This window comes from Mustela nivalis (genome assembly GCF_964662115.1).
Source record: "Mustela nivalis genome assembly, chromosome: 9".
Lineage (NCBI taxonomy): Eukaryota > Metazoa > Chordata > Mammalia > Carnivora > Mustelidae > Mustela > Mustela nivalis.
In genome coordinates this window covers 92,844,402-92,857,638 of record NC_139028.1, presented here as the reverse complement: position 1 = coordinate 92,857,638, position 13,237 = coordinate 92,844,402, and positions in this window count along the sequence as shown.

Below are 13,237 nucleotides of genomic sequence, written 5' to 3'. Positions count from 1 at the left end.
CAGATACAAGGGTGGTTCAGGCCAGGTGGAGACATCTGATCAGTGGGGGGTGGCATACTGTCTCCCTAGCTACCAAGGAGTATGGGCCCCACCCTTTGGAGGCCTTTTGGATGCCAATTCTAACCAAGGTGTGATAGGCTAGGTCAAATGTCTACTATAGGGTAAATTGTAATTCAATTGGTCACCTAGCATCACTGTGCAGCTTTCTCTGTGTGTTACAATTTCATGGGCCACCTGCGCATGGCCAGGCCCAACCTCATGGCCTTTGCCCTTAAAAGCTAGTCTGTGAAACAGAGAAGGGTTACCCTCTCTTGTAAGAGGTGCGACCCCAAATGTTTGGTCTGATTCTTGATGCTTGGTGCGGAATAAAGCTTTGCTTGAACTTCGCTTTATATCAGTCTTGCTCCTTTAATCACGGACCCATTTTGGGGGGACCTAACAGAACACTGAAAAAATAAAATAAAATTTAAAAAATTCATACATTAAAATATCTATATTTTATAGATATTTCAGGATTTAGAATTTTTCATGATAGACGTGGCCTAGTAGGCCAACTTTAATTCAAATGTCTCCTTGTTTATGCATCTTGCTGAATATTTGCATTTTTTTTTCAGATGGTAGAGAATTGCTTTTTCACCTCTGATAATTTTATTACCATGATTGGATTTGCTATAACCTCAACTCTAAGCAAGAGAATAAAGACTTCAATAATGTAAAAAAAAAAAAAAAAAAAAAAAAATCATGCTGGGTCCAGTCTCATCAGGAAGACAGAGCATCAGACTTAGAAGTATAGACAAAGTGATAAAAAAATATTGGCTAAAAAAAAAATTCTCTTTACCACATATAATTTCTCTTTAATTTTTCACAGTTGCTAATTTAAGCCCTTCACATATTTTCCCAGCAGTGAAGTGAATTTATGAGTTTACTGTACATCCTTCCAGGCCCAGTGGATTCAAAAGGAGAATGAAATTTAAAATCCCAGCTCCATTACCTACTTGCTATCTTTGTGAATATGAACAAGTCTGTCAATTTTTCTACACCTTTGTCCCCTTATTTATGAGGTTTCTATGAACATTAAATAAACAATAATGCATGCAGAGCATCTGGCTCAGGATCCCACACATGGTGTCCAGTCAGTGTGGGCGTCCTCCCTCATGGAAATCACCAGATGATATGAGCTCCAGGTCTTCTGTCAGACACAGAACACACCCATGCAAAGTGCTAATGCTGGTTCAGCTCAGCAGACACCTTGTCTCAGGAAAGCCATTAGAAACCCCCAAAGTACTATATTTTTCTCCTGGTAAGTAGCTCACTTCCCACAACTTCCCACCACTTTATATTAAGTGAGCCCAACAAATGAGTCACGCTACTTACAGACGCAAACTTGGGAGCCACACCCAAAACAGAGGCATCTTGGCTTTTCACAAGAAGCTGTCAATCCCACCAAAAAGAAGGCCTAGGGGACCCACAGTTAGAAAATCTCAAACTCCCAAGCTACCTCTGAATTCATATGCAAATCCCAAACCTTAGCTTGTTTTTCTTGCAGTGAGTTTTAATGACAGGTGAGAGTCACTGGAACATTCAACCTTTTGCTGAACTTGCTGTTTGAGGGTGGGTGGTGTGGGTACAGCCGGTTCAGGAAGATAGGCCATTCACTTTCCCTCTTAGGTAAATGGCAATACCAAATTAAATTTAAAATAACACCCTACTTGTTGGATCATTTAGAAGGTGATTATTTACTTTTTGAAAAACATCTACCATAGCAGTTAAAGGATGACTGTTTTCATGAAAATTTTCAAGAGTTTAATCTACTGTATAAAAATACAAAAACAGATCAAGGAAGCTTGCCATGTGCCAACATCAGAGCTGAAGAAAAAAGTTATACTTGAGATATAAACACTCCCAGTCTATAGAAAACACAGGTCTGCTATTTGAATTTATACCTCTTGTGTTGGATGAAAATCCTACCCAAGGAATTAGCATAAAACTGGTATAGAACCACTGAAAGCCCCAGAAGCAGAAACTAAAACAGACATGGGTCTTCTCCTGAAAGTAAGCTCACAACATCAAAAGAGGAAAAATGATGAACTATGTGAGTAAGTAAATACCATTACAGAGAGTCATCAGGTTTCATAAACAAAAGAATTAGCACCTCAGGTGTTGGATTTGATAGAACGATCTAGAAGGGACAACAAAATAAGTGTGTTTCAAATAACTAAAGCATTTTAAGAATGGAAAAAGGAAAAAATAAGATCCATAGTGAAAGCAGAGGGCAGTACGACAAAAGAAAAGACAGATTTGCAAAAGAACCAAAAGAAGATTCAGTCAATAAAATGAAGATATTAGAAGGTTATTAGAGCTGCTCAGAAAATTAGTGAATTGAAAGGCAGAGCTGAGGAAACTACACAGATTATATCACAGAGAACAAATGGCAAATACAAAGGAACAGATAGGAAATATGAAAGCTAAATTGAGAAAATCCTACAGATATAAAATCAGGCTGCCATGATGAACAATTCTAAAGGTTATTCCATTCACTAGGAATCCAATATGAACAGTGTTTTTTTGATTTTTACAACATATCAGTCTTTATTTAATAAGAACTCCAGAAGGTAGGAATCGAAAAGAAAGAAAATGGGGATAAAGTGATAATTTAAAAAAAGATAATAGACCAGAAATTTCCAAAATTGAAGAAAGACATAAGTTTTCAGTTCTCAGAAAATGTACACAAAAGTCTCAATCAGGCTAAATAAAAATAAATGTATGCCAAAACAATTTGTGAAGAAAATGAAAAATGTTAAAGACAATGAAAACAACCAGAAAATAAAAGAGATTGCCTGAGAAGTAATGAGCAATCAGGATTATTGTCTGTGTGATCGTGAACAAACCTGTTGAACTTTCTAAACCTTGGTCCCGATATTTATAAAATGGGGTTTGTACAATGACTGAAAAAAACAATGTATGCAAAGCACCTGGCTCAGGATTCTTGATTTTTTTTTTTTTATCAGCAATGATGCATGCCAGGAAACAATGATATATCTTTAAAATGCTGAGGTATCAGTTCTTTTAAAAATTCTAAATACAGGGGTCCTTGGGTGGCTCAGTTGGTTAAGCATCCAACTTTTGGTTTCAGCTTAGGTCATGATCTCAGGGTCACAGAATCAAGGCCTGCATCAGGCTCCTTGCTCAGTGGGGAGTCTGTTTAAGATTCCCTTTCCCCTCCTACCTCTGCCCACCCCCCACCTGGTGCACACACACTCTCTCTCTCAAATAAATAAATTAACAAATAAATATTTTTAAGAAATTTTAAATCCAGAGACATTTCATTCAACAATAAAGCACAATTTATACACAGAGTGGAAGCTCACAATGGAGAGACCATGATAATACATTCTTAAGAAACAAAACAAAAAAACACCCAAACAAACAAAAACAGAAAAACTTCTGTTATAAAAGAGGGAAAATGGGTATATCCTCAGTTTATAAAATACGGGAAGGCTACCCAACAAATGAATATACTTGGTTAGGCGGTTCCACAGTGTAATGGTGAGCATTCTGGATTCTGAATATACTTGGTTACCTGTGGAGGAAGGGGGGAGCTGAATGAAAGCAAAATTTCTCACCTCTTTAAAATTTGTATTTCATAGGAAAATTCCTGAAGCACAGAACCTATCAAGATTGAATCATTAAGAACAGAAAATCTGAAGAGAACCATAACTCCAAAAAAGAGACTGAATTAATAACCAAAAAACTTACAACAAAGAAAAGTCCAGGGCCAGGTGGCTTCATTGGTTGATTCTCCCAAACACTGAAAGGAGCATTAACATTAATCTTCCTCAAACTCTTCCAAAAAAATGGAAAAAGAGGAAACATTTTCAAGTTAAATCTATGAGACCAGCATTATTCTGATAACAAAGCTAGATAACCCACAAGAAAAGAAAACCATAAACCAATATCAATTATTCATCCAAAAATTTTCAGCAGAATACCAGTAAACAGAACCCAACAACATACTATAGAATTTTAAACTATGATATCCTAAATCCCCAAACTATAGGATTTATTTCTGAAGTGCAAGGGTGGTTCAATATATGAAAAACATCAGCATAATCCACTACATTAACAAAAGGAAGGGATTAAACCCACATAATCTTCACAAATAATACAGAAAAGGCCTTTTAAAAAAATTTTTTTAAAAACACCCTTTCATGACAAAGAAAAAGCTCTGGACAAAGTAGAACTAGAAGGAAATGACCTCGACATAATAAGGGGCATGTATGAAAATCCCACAGCTAATACCATCCTTGATGGTGAAAGACTGAAAGGTTTTTTTCTCTAAGGTCAGCAATAAGACAAGAATGATGACTTTTGCCACTGCTGATCAACACAATATTAAAAGTCCTGGCCAGAGCCATTAGACAAGAAAAAGAAATAAAAGGCATCTGAATTGGGAAGGAGGAAATAAAACTATCTTTGTTTGCAGATGACATGATTATGGAGAAACCCTAAATATTAGACACACAACTGTTGGAACTAATAAACAAATTCAGCAAAGTTGTAGGATACAAAATCAACACACAAAAATCAGCTGCATTTCTATATACTGACAATGAACATTTCAAATGAAATTAATACTTCCACTCACAGTGGCATGAAAAATAATAAAATACTTAGTAATAAACTTAAATATGGAGGCAAAAGACATACACTGAAAACTATAAAATATTGCTTAAAGAAATTAAAGAGGGCACTGGTAAGTGGAAAGACATCCAGTGTTTATGAATTAGAAGACATAATGTTGTTAATACCACCCAATGGAACGTCCAATGTTCCATTGAATCCCTTTCTACATTCCAATGATGTATTTTCCAGAAATAGAAAAATCCATAAAATTCATATAAAATCTTAAGGAACCCCAAAGAGGCAAACAATCTTGAAAAAGAAGAACCAGGCTGGAAAGTTCACATATCCTAATTTCAAAACTGATTACAAAGCTACAGTAAACAAGATAGTATGGGGTGGGCATAAAGACAGACATATAGTCAAAGGAGTAGAGTTCAGAAACACACAGAATATAAAATGATTTTTGGCAAGGGTTTTCAGACTATTCACTGGGGAAAGGGCATTCTTTTTTTTTTAATTTATTTTTTATTTATTTTCAGCATAAAAGTATTCATTATTTTTGCACCACACCCAGTGCTCCATGCAATCCATGCCCTCTATAATACCCACCACCTGGTACCTCGACCTCCCACCCCCCGCCCCTTCAAACCACTCAGATTGTTTTTCAGAGTCCATAGTCTCTCATGGTTCACCTCCCCTTCCAATTTCCCCCAACTCCCTTCTCCTATCTCCCCATATCCTCCATGCTATTTGTTATGCTTCACCAATAAGTGAAACCATATGATAATTGACTCTCTCTGCTTAACTTATTTCACTCAGCATTCTTTTCAATAAATGGTACTGAGAAAACTGGATATCCACATGCAAAAGAATGAAACTGAACCCTTTTCTTGTATCATCTATTAAAAAAAAAATCCCTCAAAATGAGTCAGAGACCTAAATACCTAAATATAAGAGCAAAACTTTAAAACTCTTAGAACAAGGGGGAAGGAGCAAGATGGCGGAGGAGTAGGAGTCCTCAATATTATTGGGTCACAGGAGTTCAGCTAGATAGTTATCAAACCATTCTGAACACCTACAAACTCAACAGGAGATGGAAGAGAAGAAGAGTAACAATTCTAGGAACAGAAAATTGACCACTTTCTGGAAGGTAGGACTTGCAGAAAAGTGAATCCAAGGCGATATATGGGAAGAGAGACCGTGGAGGTAGGGGCTGGTTCCTGGCAAGTAAGAGAGAGGTAGAGCACAAAATTGCAACTTTTAGAAGTCTGCTTCACTGAGGGGCATCACTCCAGAGGCTGAGCAGGGGGTGGAATCCTCTTGGGGACAGTATGGTTTCAGGTTCCTTGGGGTCAAAGAAAGACCGGGGATGCCTGACTGCAGCAGACCTCCCAGATAACAAAGTGGGAAGCCGGCTACAGAGATCGAGCCAAGGAGGGGGCTCTCAGCTCAGGGTTACCTTAAACCATGATCCGAAGCTCAGCCAGGTCACTGTGGGACCTCAGTAGGGACCTCACATGTGGCAGATCCGGGGAGAGACACTCCTTCCTCCTCCTTTAGGAGCAGGGCAGGAGTGTGCAGCAGAATCTGCTGGGTTTGGAGACTCCAAACGGGGCCATGTGACAGAGATAAAAACTCTCGGTCACAGGCTGGGTGAGCATGGGGAACAGCCAGAGACCAGGGAGATGGGAGGGATCAACTGCTTTTCTCTGATGGCACACTAAGGAGTGGGGTCCTGAGCTCTCTGCTTCTATAGGGCCAGAGATTGGGAGGCCACCATTTTCATTCTTGTCCTCCAAAGCAGTACAGAAAGTGTTCAGAGAACAAAAGCTACTGAGAATGAACCCAGGCAGATTGCTTAGCCTGGCCCTTGGCAAGAGCAGTGCAATTTTGCCTCGGGCAAAGACACTTGAGAATCCCTGCAACAGGTCCCTCCCCCAGAAGATCAGCAAGAACATTCAGCCAAGACCAAGTTCACCTATCAATGAAAACTGCTAAACTTCAGAGCTATGGGAATACAGCACATAGAATTCATGGCTTTTCCCCCCATGATTCTTTAGTCTTTCAAAGTAAAATTTTTAATTTTTTTCTTATTCTATTTTTAAACATTTATCCTCTTTCCTATTTTAATGTTTTTAAACTATTTTACCTTGTCAATACCTTTTTAAAAAATCTCTTAAAATTTTCATTGATATATTCCTATTCCATCCCTTCGTTATATTTAAACTTATTTTTTATATGCATACAGGTTTTTTTTCTTTAAGATTTTGGGATTAGTTTCTTCTAACAAATCAAAATATACCCTAAATCTAGCCCATGGCTTTATTCTAGTTTCAGCCTGATCACATTTTTTCCTCTTTTTTCAGTCAACTTCTTATCTTATCAATTCCTCTTTTAGAATCTTTTTAAATTTTCATCATTACAGCCATATTCTATCCCTTTATTGTGTTTACCCTTATTTTTGTATATATGTAAATTTTCCTTTCTTTAAAATTTTGGGACACAGTTTCTTCTAACAGACCAAAATACACATAAAATCAAGTGTGTGGCTCTGTTCCATTCACCAGTCTAAAATATACATTATTTATATATATACACACACATACTGCTTTGGAGTATAGGAATGAATATATATATATATATATACACACACACACGTGTATATAATATATAAAATATATTACATATATAGACATATATAGATATATATAATATATACTTATTACATATTATATATAAGTATATACTTATACTTATATATTATAATAATGGTTTAATAATATATACTTATTATATATAAGTATATACTTATACATATTATATATTATATATATCTATATATGTCTTTATATGTAATATACTTTATATATATATATATATATATATATATATATATATATATATACTTTTCCCTTTTCTCCCCCTTTGGTTTCCCTCCAGTTTCCAGTCTCTTCCAATTTGGTTAGTGTCTATTTTTCTGCGGTCATTGCTATCCTTTTAGTATTTTATCCTTTTAGTAGTTTGTTCTCTCATCATCTATTCTTATCTGGATAAAATGACAAGGTGCATAAACTTACCTCAAAATAAACCAAAAAACAAAAAATAACAGACAGTACTGATGGCTAGACACCTAATCAATATGGACATTAGTAAGATGTCAGAACTAGAGTTCAGAATGATGATTATCAAGGTGCTAGATGGGCTCGAAAAAAGCATGGAAAATACTAGAGAATCCCTTTCTGGAGAAATAAACGAACTAAAATCTAACAAAGTTAAAATAAAAAAAAAGCTAGTGATGAGATGCAATAAAAAATGGAGGCTCTTACTGCTAGGATAAATGAAGCAGAAGAGAGAATTAGTGATATACAAGACCAAATGATGGAGAATAAAGAAGCTGAGAAAAAAAGAGGCAAACAACTACTGGACTACAAAGGGGAGAATTTGAAAGATAAGTGATACCCTAAGAATAGGGTATTATTGAAATAGGGTATTATGAAACAATATTAGAATAATTGGGATCCCAGAAGAAGAAGAGAGAGAGGGGGTCAGAAGGTATATTGGAGCAAATCATAGCAGAGAATTACCTAATTTGGCAAAGGGAACAAGCTTCAAAATTGAGGAGGCACAGAGAACTCCCATCAAAATCAATAAAAATAGACATCTCCAGATTTAAAGTGGGGGGCTGGAAAACAGTTTACCATGCTAATGGACATCAAAAGAAAGCTGGTGTGGCAATCCTTATATCAGATAAATTAGATTTTAAGCCAAAGACTATAATAAAAGATGAAGGAGGACACTATATCATACTTAAAGGGTCTGTCCAACATGAAGGTCTAACAATTTTAAATATCTATGCCCCTAACAATGGGAGGAGGAGCCAATTATATAAACCAATTAATAACAAAATAAAAAAAATACATCAACAATAATATAATAATAGTAGGGGACTTTAACACCTCCCTCACTGAAATGGACAGATCATCTAAGCAAAGATCAACAAGGAAATAAAGGCTTTAAATGACACACTGGACCAGATGGACATCACAGATATATTCAGAACATTTCATCCCAAAGCAACAGAATACACCTTCTTCTCTAGTGCACATGGAACATTGTCTAGAATCGATCACTTCCTGGGTCACAAATCAGGTCTCAACTGGTACCGAAAGATTGGGCTCCTTCCTGCACATTTTCAGACCATAATGCTTTGAAACTAGAATTCAACCACAAGAGGAAAGTTGGAAAGAACTCAAATACATGGAGGCTAAACAGCATCCTAATAAAGAATGGATGGGTCAACCAGGAAATTAAAGAAGAATTGAAAAAATTCATGGAAACAAATGAAAATGAAAACACAACTGTTCAAAATCTGTGGGACACAGCAAAGTCATCCTGAGAGGAAAGTATATAGAAATACAATCCTTTCTCAAGGAACAAGAAAGGTCTCAAATACACAATCTAACCCTACACCTAAAGGAGCTAGAGAAAGAACAGCAAAGAAAGCTTAAACCCAGCAGGAGAAGAGAAGTAATAAAGACCACAGCAGACATCAATGAAATAGAAACCAAAAAAGCTAGTATAACAAATCAACAAAACTAGGGGTTGCTTCTTTGAAAGAGTTAATAAGACTGATAAACCCCTGGCCAGACTTATCAAAAAGGAAAGAGAAAGGACCCAAATTAATAAAATCATGAATGAAAGAGGAGAGATCATAACCAACACCAAAGAAATGCAAACAATTGTAAGAACATATTATGAGCAACTATACAGCAGCAAATCTGACAATCTGGAAGAAATGGATGCATTCCTGGAGACATATAAACTACCAAAACTGAACCAGGAAGAAACAGAAAACCTGAACAGACCCATAACCAGTAAGGAGATTGAAACAGTCATCAAAAATCTCCCAGGGATGCCTGGGTGGCTCAGTTGGTTGGACGACTCCCTTCGGCTCAGGTCATGATCCCGGAGTTCTAGGATCGAGTCCTGCATTATGGCTCCCAGCTCCGCGGGGAGTCTGCTTCTCTCTCTGACCTTCTCCTCGCTCATGTTCTCTCTCACTCTCTCTCTCTCAAATAAATAAGTAAAATCTTAAAAAAAAGGGGTGGCTCAGTGTGTTAAGCCACTGCCCTTGGCTCAGGTCATGATCTCAGGGTCCTGGGATCGAGTCCCACATCAGGCTCTCTGCTCAGCAGGGAGCCTGCTTCCCTTCCTCTCTCTCTCTGCCTGCCTCTCTGCTTACTAGTGATCTCTCTCTGTCAAATAAATAAATAAAATTTTTTTTTAAAAAAATCTCCCAAAAAACAAGAGCCTAGGGCCAGACAGCTTCCAAGGGGAATTCTACCAAACATTTAAAGAATGAATACATATTCTCCTGAAACTGTTCCAAAAAATAGAAATGGAAGGAAAACTTCCAAACTCATTGTATGAGGCCAGCATTACCTTGATCCCCAAACCAGACAAAGACCCCATCCAAAAGCAGAATTACAGACCAATATCCTTGATGAACACAGATGCGAAAATTCTCACCAAAATACTAGCCAACAGGATCTAACAGCACATTAAAAGGATTAATCCCCATGACCAAGTGGGATTTATTCCTGGGCTGCAAGTTTGGTTCAACATCTGCAAATCAATCAATGTGATACAATATGTTAATAAAAGAAAGAACAAGAAACATATACTCTCGATGGATGCTAAAAAAGGCATTTGGCAAAGTGTAGCATTCTTTCTTGATCAAAACTCTTCACAGTGTAGGGATAGAGGGTACATATCTCAATATCATTAAAGCCATCTATGAAAAACACACAGCGAATATCATTTTCAATAGAGAAAAACTGCGAGCTTTTCTGCTAAGGTCAGGAACATGGCAGGGCTGTCCACTATTACCACTGCTACTCAACATAGTATTAGAAGTCCTAGCCTCAGCAATCAGACAGCAAAAAGAAATTAAAGGCATCTGAATTGGCAAAGAAGAAGTCAAACTCTCACTCTTTGCAGATGATATTACACTTTCTGTAGAAAACCCAAACGACTCCACTCCAAAACCGCTGGAAGTTATAGAGAAATACAGTAAAAGTGTAAGGATATAAAATAGATGCACAGAAATCAGTTGCATTTCTATATACAAACAGCAAGACAGAAGAAAGAGAAGTTAAGGAGTTGGTCCCATTTACAATTGCACCCAAAACCATAAGATACCTAGGAATAAACCTAACTGAAGAGGCAAAGAATCTGTACTCAGAAAATTATACAGTACTCATGAATGAAATTGAGGATGACACAAAGAAATGGAAAAACATTCTATGCCCATGGGTTGGAAGAACAAATATTGTGAAAATGTCTATGCTGCTTAAAGCAATTTACATATTTAATGCAATCCCTAACAAAATACCATCAATTCTTTTCAAGGCAATGGAACAAATAATCCTAAAATTTATATGGAACCAGAAAATTGACCCCAAATAGCCAGAGGAATGTTGAAATAGAAAACCAAAATTGGTGGCATCACAATTCCAGACTTCAATCTCTACTACAAAGCTATCATCATCCAGACAGTATGGTACTGGCACAAAAACAGACATATAGGTCAATGGAACAGAATAGAGAGCCCAGAAATGGACCCTCAACTTTATGGTTAACGAATCTTTGACAAAGCAGGGAAGAATGTCCAATGCAAAAAAGACAGTTTCTTCAACAAATGGTGTTGGGAAAATTGGACAGCACATGCAGAAGAATAAAACTCGACCATTTCCTTACACCACACAAAAATAGACTCAAATTGGATGAAGGGCCTCAATGTGAGACAGGAATCCATCAAAATCCTTGAGGAGAACACAAGCAGCAACCTCTTTGACCTCAGCCGCAGCAACCTCTTCCTAGAAACATCACCAAAGGCAAGGGAAGCAAGGGAAAAAATGAACTGTTGGGACTTCAAGATCAAAAGCTTTTGCACAGCAAAGGAAACAGTCATCAAAACCGGAAGACAACCCACAGAATGGGAGAAGATATTTGTAAATGATGTATCAGATAAAGGGCTAGTTTCCAAAATCTATAAAGAACTTATCAAGCTCAACACCCAAAGAACAGATAATCCAATAAAGTAATGGGCAGAAGACATGAACAGACTTTTCTACAAAGAAGACATCCAAATGGCCAACACACATATGAAAAAGTGCTCAACATTTCTTGGCAACACGGAAATACAAATTAAAACAACAGTGAGGTGCCACTTCACACCAATCAGAATGGCACAATTAACAAGTCAGGAAATGATAGGTGTTGGCAAAGATGCAGAAATAGGGGAGTCCTCCTACACTCTTGGTGGGAATCCAAGCTGGTGTAGCCACTCTGGAAAACAGTATGGAGGTTCCTCAAAAAGTTGAAAATAGAGCTATCCTATGACCCAGCAATTGCACTACTAGGTACTTATCCTAAAGATACAAATGTAGTGATCAAAGTGGCACATGCACCCAAATGTTTATAGAAGCAATGTCCACAATAGCCAAACTATGAAAAGAACCTAGAAGTCCATCAACAGATGAATGGATAAAGAAGATATAATGGAATACTATACAGCCACCAAAAACCTGAAACCTTGCCATTTGCAATGACATGGATGGAACTAAAAGGTATTATGCTAAATCAAATAAGTCAATCAGAGAAAGAAAATTATCATATAATCTCTGATATGAGGAATTTGAGACGTAGGGCAGGGGGTCATGGTGGGTAGGGAGGGAAAAAATGAAACAAGATAGGACCTTGGAGAGACACAAATCATAAGAGATGCTTAATCTCAGGAAACAAACTGAGGGTTACTGTGGGTGTTGGGGGAGGGATAGGATAGCTGGGTTATTAACTTTGGGGGAGGGTATTGCTATGGTGCTGCTGTGAATTGTGTAAGTCTAAGAATTCTCAGACCTGTACCCCTGAAGCAAATAATTCATTATATGGTAAAAATAGCAGTAATAAAACTCTTAAAACATAGGGGGAAAGCTTTTAAGACATTGAATTTGGCAATGATTTCTTGAATGTGACACTAAAGTCAGAGACAACATAAGGAAAAATAAGTGGGACTACATCAAAGGACACAATCAACAGAGTAAGAAGGCAACCCAAAGAATGGGATAAAATATTTGCAAGTTATATAACTGATAAGGGGTTAAGATGGAGAATATACAAAGAATGCCTACAACTCAAAAACAGACAAACAACACAATTAAAAATAGGCAGAGGACTGGAAAGAAGAGATTTCTCTAAGGAAGATATGCAAATGCCCAATAAGCACATGAGAAGATGCTTAGCATCTTTGATCATTAGGGAAATGCCAATCAAAACTACAATGAGATAACACTTCATATCCATTAGGATGCTACTATTAGAAAAAAAAAGATGACAAGCGTTGGCAAGGATATGGAAACATTGCAACTCTGCACTGTTAGTGGAAATGCAAAGTGGTGCTACCACCAATGAAAACACTATTGCAGTTTCTCAAAAAATCCAAAATAGGGGGCGCCTGGGTGGCTCAGTTGGTTAAGTGGCTGCCTTCGGTTCCGGTCATGATCCCAGGGTCCTGGGATCAAGCCCCGCATTGGGCTCCCTGCTCAGCAGGGAG